Source organism: Phoxinus phoxinus (assembly GCF_949152265.1).
Source record: "Phoxinus phoxinus genome assembly, chromosome: 5".
NCBI classification, from domain to species: domain Eukaryota; kingdom Metazoa; phylum Chordata; class Actinopteri; order Cypriniformes; family Leuciscidae; genus Phoxinus; species Phoxinus phoxinus.
Genome location: NC_136880.1, coordinates 34512312 through 34523379, shown reverse-complemented (window position 1 = coordinate 34523379; position 11068 = coordinate 34512312). Strand labels below are relative to the sequence as shown.

General features: G+C 38.8%; 1 long non-coding RNA gene across 1 annotated transcript; it reads left to right on the top strand.

The window, feature by feature from the left end:
* The first annotated feature begins 357 nt into the window (after positions 1-357).
* LOC306998918 lies at positions 358-8638 on the top strand. The gene is made up of 4 exons (XR_013797697.1): positions 358-440; positions 1540-1916; positions 5283-5392; positions 8173-8638. It is a non-coding gene; the product is annotated as an uncharacterized lncRNA (long non-coding RNA).
* The last annotated feature ends 2430 nt before the right edge of the window (positions 8639-11068 follow it).

Here is an 11068-nt window from a genome sequence, read left to right as displayed (position 1 = left end):
GACGTGGAGCGCAGGCTCGGCAGGGCTGACGTGGAGCAGCGGCAAAGGCGGCTCTGGGCTGGACGGGACCAGCGGCGAAGGCGGCTCTGGGCTGGACGGGACCAGCGGCGAAGGCGGCTCTGGGCTGGACGGGACCAGCGGCGAAGGCGGCTCTGGGCTGGACGGGACCAGCGGCGAAGGCGGCTCTGGGCTGGACGGGACCAGCGGCGAAGGCGGCTCTGGGCTGGACGGGACCAGCGGCGAAGGCGGCTCTGGGCTGGACGGGACCAGCGGCGAAGGCGGCTCTGGGCTGGACGGGACCAGCGGCGAAGGCGGCTCTAATCCAGGGACCAGAGGCAAGAGAGTAATCCAGGGACCAGAGAATGATATCCAAAAACCAAAAGACAAGAAACCAGGGGAAACGCTCGGAATTGCAGTGAAACACTAGACAAGACTTCGCGGTGAGTGAATGAATGAACAAGGTATAAATAGACAGACTAACAGGATGAGACACAGGTGAAATGCAATCAGTGAATGAGGTACAGGTGAGTGTGATCAGTGACAAGTGATGATGAGTCCGGGCAGAGAATGATGGGAGATGTAGTCTGTGTGTGAATGATAATAGTCTTGATGTGGAGTGCCCTCAGGTGGCTCTCAAGGGCACTCCAGCTGGTGACCGTTACAGTATATACAGTATATTATTCCATATTTATTTATTTATCTATTTATTTATTTATGTATTGTCAAGCTATAGTCGTTAATCAACCAATGGTAACAGATATTAAATTCTTTACTATTTTGTCAAAATAAATAAAAAATAAAACTCTAAAAACTAAAATCAATAATTTGAAATGCCACAAGTGAGTTCAGGCATCACACCAATATAATAAATAGTGTAAAAACAATGGGTTTAAATATTAATTTTAAGTGAGCAAAGTTCACTTGCGTGTTTGTTTATTAAATATTAGGTGATTCTGATTGTTGCAGGTCTATTTACACATTTTACCATGTATAAATATATTTCTCAGAATTCTGCAGATTTTCTTCAAAACATTAGCGCAGAAGATGTGGAAAAAGTCAATACATGCAGTCTGGACTTAGTTATATATGTATACCATCCACACTCTAAAAAATGCTGGGTTGTTTCAACCCACTTTTGGGTAAAATATTGACAAACCCAGCTTTTGGGTTAAATTTTTAAATTACATTAACCCAACGTTTGGGTTTTTCCATATTTTATCCAAAATTGGGTTGAAACAACCCAGCATTTTTTAGAGTCCATCCATCCATCGTCACGTTATAGTTGATAACCGATAAATGGTAACAAATATTAAAATTCTTTACTATTTTGTAAAAAAAACAATAAAAAAAAAAAAACTAAAGACTAGAATCAATCATTTTGAATGCTACAAATGAATTCAAGCATCACAGCAATATAATGTACAGAGTGAAAAATGTGTTCAAAGATTTAATGTAAAGTGAGAAAAGTTAACTTGCTTGTTTATTTATTACATATTTAGATTGTTCTCAGGTTTGTTTAACACATTTGACCATTTTTAGATCCCTTTCACAGAATTCTGCTGATTTTCTCCCAAAATAAAAACAGTGCAGAACACATGGAAAAAGTCAATAGATGGTGTCTGGACCTGATTTTAGGTATATATAAATGATTCCACACATTTTCTAATATCTATGATATACCGTACTAGTATTACTCAGATGTATTTGTGCAATCTGATCCTCCAAGGAGCTGATGGCAGATGGGTTTGAACGCTCATCCTCTTGCTGTACCTCGTGTCTCGGGGACGGCGTGTGTGCAGAGTTGGTTTCTGGGAAGGGCACTGCAAGAGCAGGGAAACGCGCCCTAGAGCCACACACATTGCTGACCACTGCAGCTCCGGGTGCTGTCACTGCTTTGATGCAAATCATTTGTTTAGGTGAGTTTTTCTACTCATCAGCAGATTCAGCACAAAAACCAGACACACTGAATGGAAAGGTAAAACAGGTGCAGGCAGGTCCTGTTGTGCCCCACAACAACATGAATGCAGTGGAGGTAAAAAGAGAACAAGTTAGACTAGGAACTGAAATGATATTTTTGACAGTGCATACAGTCTCGCTTGAGCTCTGCTGCTGTAAACAGCTGCAAACATTCAGCCATTAAGAAGCAGTTATGGAATATTATAAAAGAGCACCAACAACAGATGCAAAGCAGTTTTGGGCTAAATTTGAAGACGTTTCATTCTCTGCATACACAGAGACTATTCATATTATGCATCTTTATTTAAACAGTTTCCATAAATAAAAACATTGTTTATGATTATTAATTCATTTTATTATTCATTCGTATTCATATGCCTACGGGGCAATTCAAAGTTTTAAAACTGTAAGATTGTTTAATGTTTTAGTCAGCATAAGTAAGCATAAGTCTCTTATGCATTTATTTGATTAAAAATACAGTACAACGGTAATATTGTGAAATATTATTACAATTTTAAATAACTTTTTTTCTACTTTAATACGTTTTAAAATGTATTTTCTTCCTGCATGGAGAAGCGGAATTTTCAGCATCATTACTTCAGTCTTCAGTGTCACATCCTTCAGAAATCATTCTAATATGCTGATTTTGAGCGAAACATTTCTTATTATAATCACAGTTGAAAACAGTTGTGCTGCTTAATATTTTTGTGGAATGCATCTCTTTCACGAATAGGAATTATTGTAACTTTTGATCAATTGAATTAATCCTTACTGAATTCAATTCATCAAGAAATCTTATTGACTCCAAACTTTTGAACGGTACATACCTAAAAAAGTTGTACCTTTCAAAATGTTAAATAGTCAAAGTACTACCCATACTGTATATGCTCCATGAATGATGATATGTAGCGAATGAACGGTCGCTGTGATAAATTAGGAGCAAGCATAAACGTGCGTGTGTGTGTGTGTGTGTGTGTGTGTGTGTGTGTGTGTGTGTGTGTGTGTGTGTGTGTGTGTGTGTGTGTGTGTGTGTGTGTGTGTGTGTGTGTGTGTGTGTGTGTGGAAGCATGAATAACATGTGTCAGTGTATAATTAGTATGCCACAAGGCTGTTTGCTGTTGATCGGATCTTGCAGTTCAGTGGACACTGCAGCTGAATTCTGAGCAGTCCGGATGAACTTTGTCAACCTTCAGCTCTGCCCTTCAGATCAGCACTTTCTTTAGCTCAGATATTCTCTAATTATCATACACTTACAGTATTTCAATAAATAATTAAAGCATAAGTCATCAATCAACGCTGAAACATTGATAACAAGAGAGGACAAAAATCCAATACGAGCCAAGCCGAGCAACTGAGTATCATAAATAAGTTGTGGGTTGTAATATTCGCATAAATCATGGCGCTAAAGATTACGGGAGGGGGCGCTGCGAGTGGTGAGAATTTTGTTAATCATAGCGGATGCTGATAATTCGAAGTGTAAAAATGACATCGCCACCCTCAAAGCCTAAAAGGCCCTCTTGCTCGGTGCCTTTAGGAGCCGACTTGCATTTCACTGGCAGTAAAACTAAAGGAAATGCCTGGCTTTTGGAGAGATTGATAGTTATTGATTTAGCCAGAGGCGGACAGACTCGCTCCCGTGGTTCCTGCTCTATTGCAGCTGTGGTAGCGTTGCACATTTTCGGCAAGCGCGGACCACCTGCAGTGCTTTGCAGGCTGGCAGAAAAGACTTTATAAGACTGTGATCCTAAAATTCCACAGAGGAAGAACAGGATGCAGCTGTTTTATGGATTATGGACACACATGTGTATGAAATCTGCAACTTTTGTCCAGTGATGATTGTTGTTTTCTTCTGTCAGACTCAGTACCTTGGGTGGGTCTTTCCAGATAAGAGCGATTGGCTGGTAGTCCCGTCGCCAGCGGGATTTCGCAATGAGCAGATGCCCTGTTAGGCTCTATATGCAGGAACATTCTGATAAGATGAGTGAAATTTAAGCCCTCAAGCCTACGAAAACAAGCGCCTGTGGCCTCGCAGAACAGTTCCGCAGAAATTACTTTTCCTCCCCCGCTGGCTTTATGAGGTTTAAAAAACTCATCTGGGCTCGAAGCAGGAGGATGAACGTGATGTCCTAGCCTCATTCAAACGAAAGGTTTCACGTTCGCTTGAACCGCTTCTGTCTAAGAGCCGATGACAGAGTAATTGAGGGCTCCACATTGATGCAAATGGATCCATTATGGTGGTATGATAACCTTGTCATGCACCTGCCATCTTAATGAATGGAAACACGCGATGGTTCCTTTGCGATGCTGTCAAGGAGAGGAAAGAGAAGACAATTTCACATCATCTTGAACATGAAAATGAATATACTTTCATTTAAAGGAATAGTTCAGGGAAAAATTTAAATGAAGTCGTTTTTTAGTCATCCTGATGACGTCTGAAATCCATGTTGTTGTTTTTACAGTCAAATACAAAAATTAGGATTTTTGAAGAATCTTCATGCAGGTTTTTTCATACAATGACAATGTCAAGCTCACAAAAGAACAGAAAAGCACTGCTGTAAAATGAGTACAAACAAAATTGCATCCCTTTGAAGCCATACGAAGAAATTGTGTACGATTTTTCACCCAAAATAGAAAAAATTATTGACTCACTCTCATGGCAAACCTGTGTGTACAGAGATGACATACATTTCAGTCAGTTTTAACTCAAATCTGTCGTATTGCTTTAGAAGACTATAATATAATGCACAAGTTGATTAAAAAGTTAAATAGTGCTTTTTTAAATCCTTTTTGGAGCTTGATACCCCTAAACTGTAGTATGTACGGTAATAAACAAAATATCTGCATGAAGATCCTTCAAAAATGTTCTTTTGTGTTTCAAAGAAGAAGAAAAAAAATGACAACAGCATACTGGTTTGGAACGAGAAGAGTGTGAGTAAATACTGTCAGAATTTTAATTTCGGGTTGAACGGTCCCTTTAAATATTTCCGTCTTCCATACAGTGGAGCTTGTGTTTGTGGCTGGAAATGTTTGTACCTGCATAAATTTGTTCCCCCATGAATTCTAATGCTTGCGGCCTAATCAGAGTTCGCCTTATATCATCGGGGGCCGTGTCATTTTGATGATCGCATTACGATGCCGCAACACTCGCTGTGTTTAACGTGTAATCTGTGTTGCCACGTTGTGCAAACCTCCCTGAACTTTCTTACTTACTGAAGGGATAAAAAAGCATCAGCACTGCATCGGTAAATGTGTGATTTATGTGGTAACAGAGATGCAATCAGAAGAGTCCGGAGTCATCAATCACAACTATGTTTTTCTCTGCTCAGCCTGTGTATGGAGATGGTGCCGCCTCCGCAGTGCATTGACATGCAAACCAGATCCCACTAGAGACATGGAGAGAAGTATCAAACCGAGGACTGACTGATGAATGACTAAGGTTTGCTTAAAGGTTACCATCTCTTCTTTTCTTTCTTTCTATCGCTCTTTCTCTCTCCTGTCATTCTCATTCCCTCCTCCTGATTAATACGTCTTGATTATATGCCATGAAATGACTTGGCGCATGACACACACATATAACTGTGCTCTATTGATGTGATATTAAGCATGTCTCCTCACATCAGTCCACTCTCATTGACAGGTCCTTCTTGTTATTTAGTAGCCATTTAAAAAATTGGTCTAGCTTTAGTATTGATTCAGTCATGCCCTCAACTAATGCATTTGTAAAATGCGGAGTTAATCTTGACCATTAGATGTGGCCAGTTAAAATAAAACTATGTAACACTACGTATCACTTTGTTCTGCCTTTAATGCTACATACCAGAGCTCGATTCTAAGGATTGTCATGAGCCAGTGCAATACATTCTGTCACCCTCTGCTTACGTTCACTGTGTTTTAACCAGACACATTAGAAGTAGTAAATATATCCATCAGAATCAGCATTGGGTGGCCATCTATTTGTTTCACTTGACCTTTCTGGATGTTGTGAATGGTTTTAGTTGAAATACGTCACAGAAGTAACATTATTTAGCTGATTGACATTGCTAGACAGGGTTTTGTCGAAATGGAGACAATTTTGAATTATAAAGGCAAAGAAAATGGCTTGTAAGCATCAGTTTGAATGGATTGAAAATAAGAAACAAATCAATACTGCTTTATACCACAAGCTGTTGATAGGCAGAAAAAGCCAATAAGTTAGGAGCATTTTTCTCTACAATTGCCAGCAAATTGCTTATATTGTCTATTTTTGTTGTTGTTGTTGGTACAATTATGTTTAATTTGGCTTTACCTTTAAGGCATCCAAATTGAATAATCTGAGCCCCATATTCACCATTTTAATTGAATTTATAGCCGCACAATTTACAGCTACCAGTTTTGTATTATCCTTTATACAATGTACAAAAAGATGCTAAATGATGGTTGAACTATGTAAACTGATACATTGAATTTAGGAAATTCATTCCACATTTTGACAATCAAAATGTGGCACAATTCATCCGAGTGCTCTTTAAACTTTCATAGATTGAATTATGGAAAATAAACACTTCTTACGTGATTCCTAAAGTTTCATCGGGAAACTTTACAAACAACAAGCTCTGAAAGTCTTCATAAGGAGAGCAAACAACAGTGTGCAGCTCTTGTGAAGCTCACGACTATTAAACGAGTCAGACACTCCCAACGAAACACAAGTCGGCACTTCACATCTCCGTTCTCTTTGAAGCCATTCAAATATAGAATCAGGATGACAGTCCTAAAGATGGATGACATGGTTCATTGTGACTCAGGGAGAAACCAGCTTCATTATATGAGAATATTCCACACTCTCAGATCATTTGCCTGTTCTCCCCTAATGAAATAAGAGAAGAGATGGAAAACAAAGATGGAAAGAGAAGTAAATTTGAGTCTCTCAGAAAGGTCTCACCTAACAAGGTTTTTAAAAAGACTAACATAAAAGATTTCACTTAGTAAGTGTTGGTAAGGAGTTTCCAAGAGTTAGATTCGAGTTTTGAGGTTTTTTGATGAATGGGTAAATTCTCACTCTTCTCTCTCTCCTTTTTAAAGTGCATATCAAGTGTGAACTTCTTCAATAGCATTTGCAGACTTTGAAATGTGATCATATTTGGGATGTTTTAACAATGGTTCAGACAGCATGGAGGCAAAAGTCACTTCCTCCTAGTGACATCTTATTACGGTGGCCGTTTAAGCCCCAGTGACAAGGTCAAACCGAGACGCTCTCACTCCTCACATACTAATCGAGAGAGGCGAGACGACGGCTTTTGTGGATATTGACCACAACAATGACTTCACTATCCTCAAATGAGACACTCCTATAATGAGAGCTCCGACCCCTATTAAATATCTGACACCAACTATTTCCAGACTTTAAAGGCAAAAAAGAAAAGTGCATGGTGATTTGTCAAGTCAAGTCAAGTCACCTTTATTTATATAGCACTTTTTACAATACAGATTGTTTCAAAGCAGCTTTACAGGGATAACAAACCAAGAGTTGGTTTCGGCTGTACAGCAACTCTATAATAAAACAGTGTCATATTCCAGCTTAAGTAAATTCAGTGATGGTTCATTTCTGTTGTAAAAAAGTTATTAATTTAGTTAATTTATGGAGAAAACAGTGACGTCATCGTCCAGCTCAGTTCACCTCTCATACAATGGTGTCAATGCAGGCAGATCAGATTTAGTGACTGTTATATTTTATTTTCTAAAATGAACACCAAGACACTTCCTCCCCTTGTCAAAAGATAATTTTCTTGCTTTAGGTCCTAGTTCGAGGGACTAGTAAATTAATTTGGAGCTGAAATGAAGAGGCCTGGGGACGACCATAGAGAGAATGATATGGAAAACTCCCGCTGCTTATTCTGTTCTTGGTGAAGTTCTGTCAAAGCGGTTTGCGGAGGTAATCTCACGGGTCAGTGCACGCTCTAAATTAAGTTACACATCCTAATTGCTGCCTGTAGCAATTAGAGGCAAAATATGGGTGCACTCAAATTAATACGTATAACATTTGTTTGACCGGCTTCTCTTTGGAGACATTTCAGTTGTGCGCTAACCATATTTATAGGAGCCGTTTGATGTGTTGATTGACATCTGGATTCAGCACACAGCTTAAGTTATACCACCTCAAGCAAGTGAAATGTTTCCACCTTGCAAAATGTGTTGGGTTTATCTGATTACTGCTTATTTTGTGTTTTCTCTTTTCTGTAGGTGCAAGCGAACCTCTGCATTAACTCATAAACACCGTAGCATTAAGTACAAAGCTGTCAGGGAGCAAAATTGGAGCAGTTTGGAAGAGGAAAGAACCAGCTAAAGAGGGATAATTATAGAAACTTGTGGCCCAACGCCAGAGAAAACATGTTTTTGTTTGTCTTCTGTGGGCCTTTGAGAGGAAGGCATCCTGAATGTTTGGAATAGGTCGGCGGACTGTGGGGTTTTTAAACTCTCCTGCCTAATCAAGTCGGAAAAGATCAAATACTCAGGACCGAAGGAGAGCCTTTTCCTCTGCATATCAAACACAGGAAGAGCACAAGAAGACAAAATGTCAAGGGGACAGAGTCTCGTTTGAACCTAGCTTCTGTAATTATGAAGGCTAATATAAGTTGCTTTTTCCCAGCACTTGACAGAATGTAACACCAGTGTTTAGTGAGGCAAGTGAAATGTTACTTGTGTTGATTTACATTCCCCAGAAAATAGTCACAACTGAAAATAATAACTAGAGTGATGATTAATAAATACAAATAAACAAATAATATGTTACGCCTGGTCGCTGCCTCTCTCCATTACCACTGCCACTAAAGGTTAGGCTAATCATCTGCAAAAATGTCTCAAAAAACGGATATTATTTTTTTCTGTTTTTATGAACTGATATAAATGTATAGTTGCTTTAGATAAGCATCCTCTGCTGAAACCAGCTTTTTCTAATATAAAAGCATGTCCTTGAACATTTGTTTTACCGCAGTACTTAATCACAGCATTTTCAATTCTTCTCTCTATCAGCAGATCTACACTAACATCTACAAACTGTACATACCAATTCTGCTGTGTACTTGCTTGCAGTATAATACCACAGGTATTTATGCCATGACATGAGTAAACTTCTCAACATCCAGTTTCATAATTTCGTCTTAATCAGGGATCTAAAACAGCTTACATAAAACATTTTTTACAGCGTTGCTATGTTTGACAGCGAATATTAATTAAACCGGTATGCCTCCTCAGAACTCTGTTCGAAATCAGTTTGAGCAGGTACTGTATACCTTCGTGTGCAAACACTGCCTTAAAGGGATAGTTCACCCAAAACCTCTGTCATTAATTACTCACCCTCATATCGTTCCAAACCCGTAAGACTTTCTTTTGTTTGATGTGTTGACTGACATCTGGATTCAGCACACATATTAAGTTATACCACCTCAAGCAATTGAAATGTTTCCACCTTGCAAAATGTGTTGATATTACTTGGGTTTATCTGAATACTGCTTATTTTGTGTTTTCTCTTTTCTGTAGGTGCTAGCTAATAAAATAATAATAGCCTAAATGAAAGTGATTGTGTCTCTTCAGAATATTTGGATTAAACCACTCAATTCATATGGATTAGATTTACGATCTCTTTATGAAGTTTTTGAAGCGTCAAAGTGGTAGTTGCATAGCTGTTAATGGAGAGAAAGCTCTCAGATTTAATCAAAAAGATCGTCATTTGTGTTCTGAAGATGAACGGAACAACATGTAGTGAGTCATTATTGACAAAATGTTCATTTTTGGGTGAACTAAATCTTTAAATGATTAAACCACTCCTTTACTGTCAGACTTAAACATTAAACATAAACAAAAGGCTGAGTCCGAAAGCTTAGGCAACTGACTTGAAAACCTATTGAAACTGATTTCAGACGGACTTCTGAGGCAGCTTAATGGTTTAATGATCAAAATTATGAGAGGTTTGGTAATAACAAAGAGATTTTAATTACTATAATAGTAATTTCTCGCTATAGAAATAACATCAAAAGTTGAAAGAATTGGTCAAAAATGTATATTTACACACAAACAGACAACCAACCCCAACTTTCAGATGACATATTTATTTTTTAGCTCAACTGTCACGGAATTGAATGCACAGGATAGTGGGATATCAAAGGCACTGAAGGATACCTCTATGCTTTCTTCAAAAATTGAACAGGTGAAGGTATCTCAGGAGACAGGAAGTGAACCTATAGGATTCGGGTGTGCCTTGAGCTGTGTTCACGCCATGTTGTAATTACCGTAAATAAAGCTCAATATGCTTTCGAATCGCTCTCGTGGTATACTTTGATGTCATACACCGATTGATCTGCAAGTCGAACACATCTGCAGTGGTCAGGAGGTACTGCGGCCACATGGTAGAAGTCGTAGCTCACAGAAAATTACGAATTTACACATTATAACTACACGTTCTAGAAGCACTTGAAGGCTTTTTACAGTTTAGAATCGTTACAGTAATCATGACACGGTGTGAACTCACCTTTGATGCCTTCCTACCTTGGAATGCATCCTCCGAACGCAAGCCATTTTCAGCTTTCGGATGCAGCCCACGACTTTTCTTGATAGCTCACCTGGTACAGCACACCATTTGCGATAAGGAGCGCTCAAATACGAGTCACACACAATATCAGAGTCACTATAAAAGAACTCAAAGACTTGTAGAAAAGATAAAGTGGCATAGTTTTTATTTATTTCACGCTTGCTGAAGCAAATTAGATGTGTTAATGTATTAAACAAGTTAATGCTCTGTGGTGCGTTTCCCAAAAGCATCGTTGGCTAACTATGATCGCAATTTCCATTGAACTCTATAGGTAACGACGGAACTTGCGACCATAGTTGGCTTTGGGAAACGCACCCCTGGTCGGAAAACTAGTTGTTTTAAATATGGATATATTTCTAACATAAATGCATTGCATTGCTTCCCTTCAGAAGGCCTTTATTAACCCCCCAGAGCCGTGTGGAGTACTTTTATGATGGATGGATGCAATTTTTTGTACTTCAAAATCTGGACCACCATTCACTACCATTATAAAGCTTGGAAGAGCAATAATCATTTTTAATATAACTCTGTTTGTGTTCGTCTGAAAGAAGA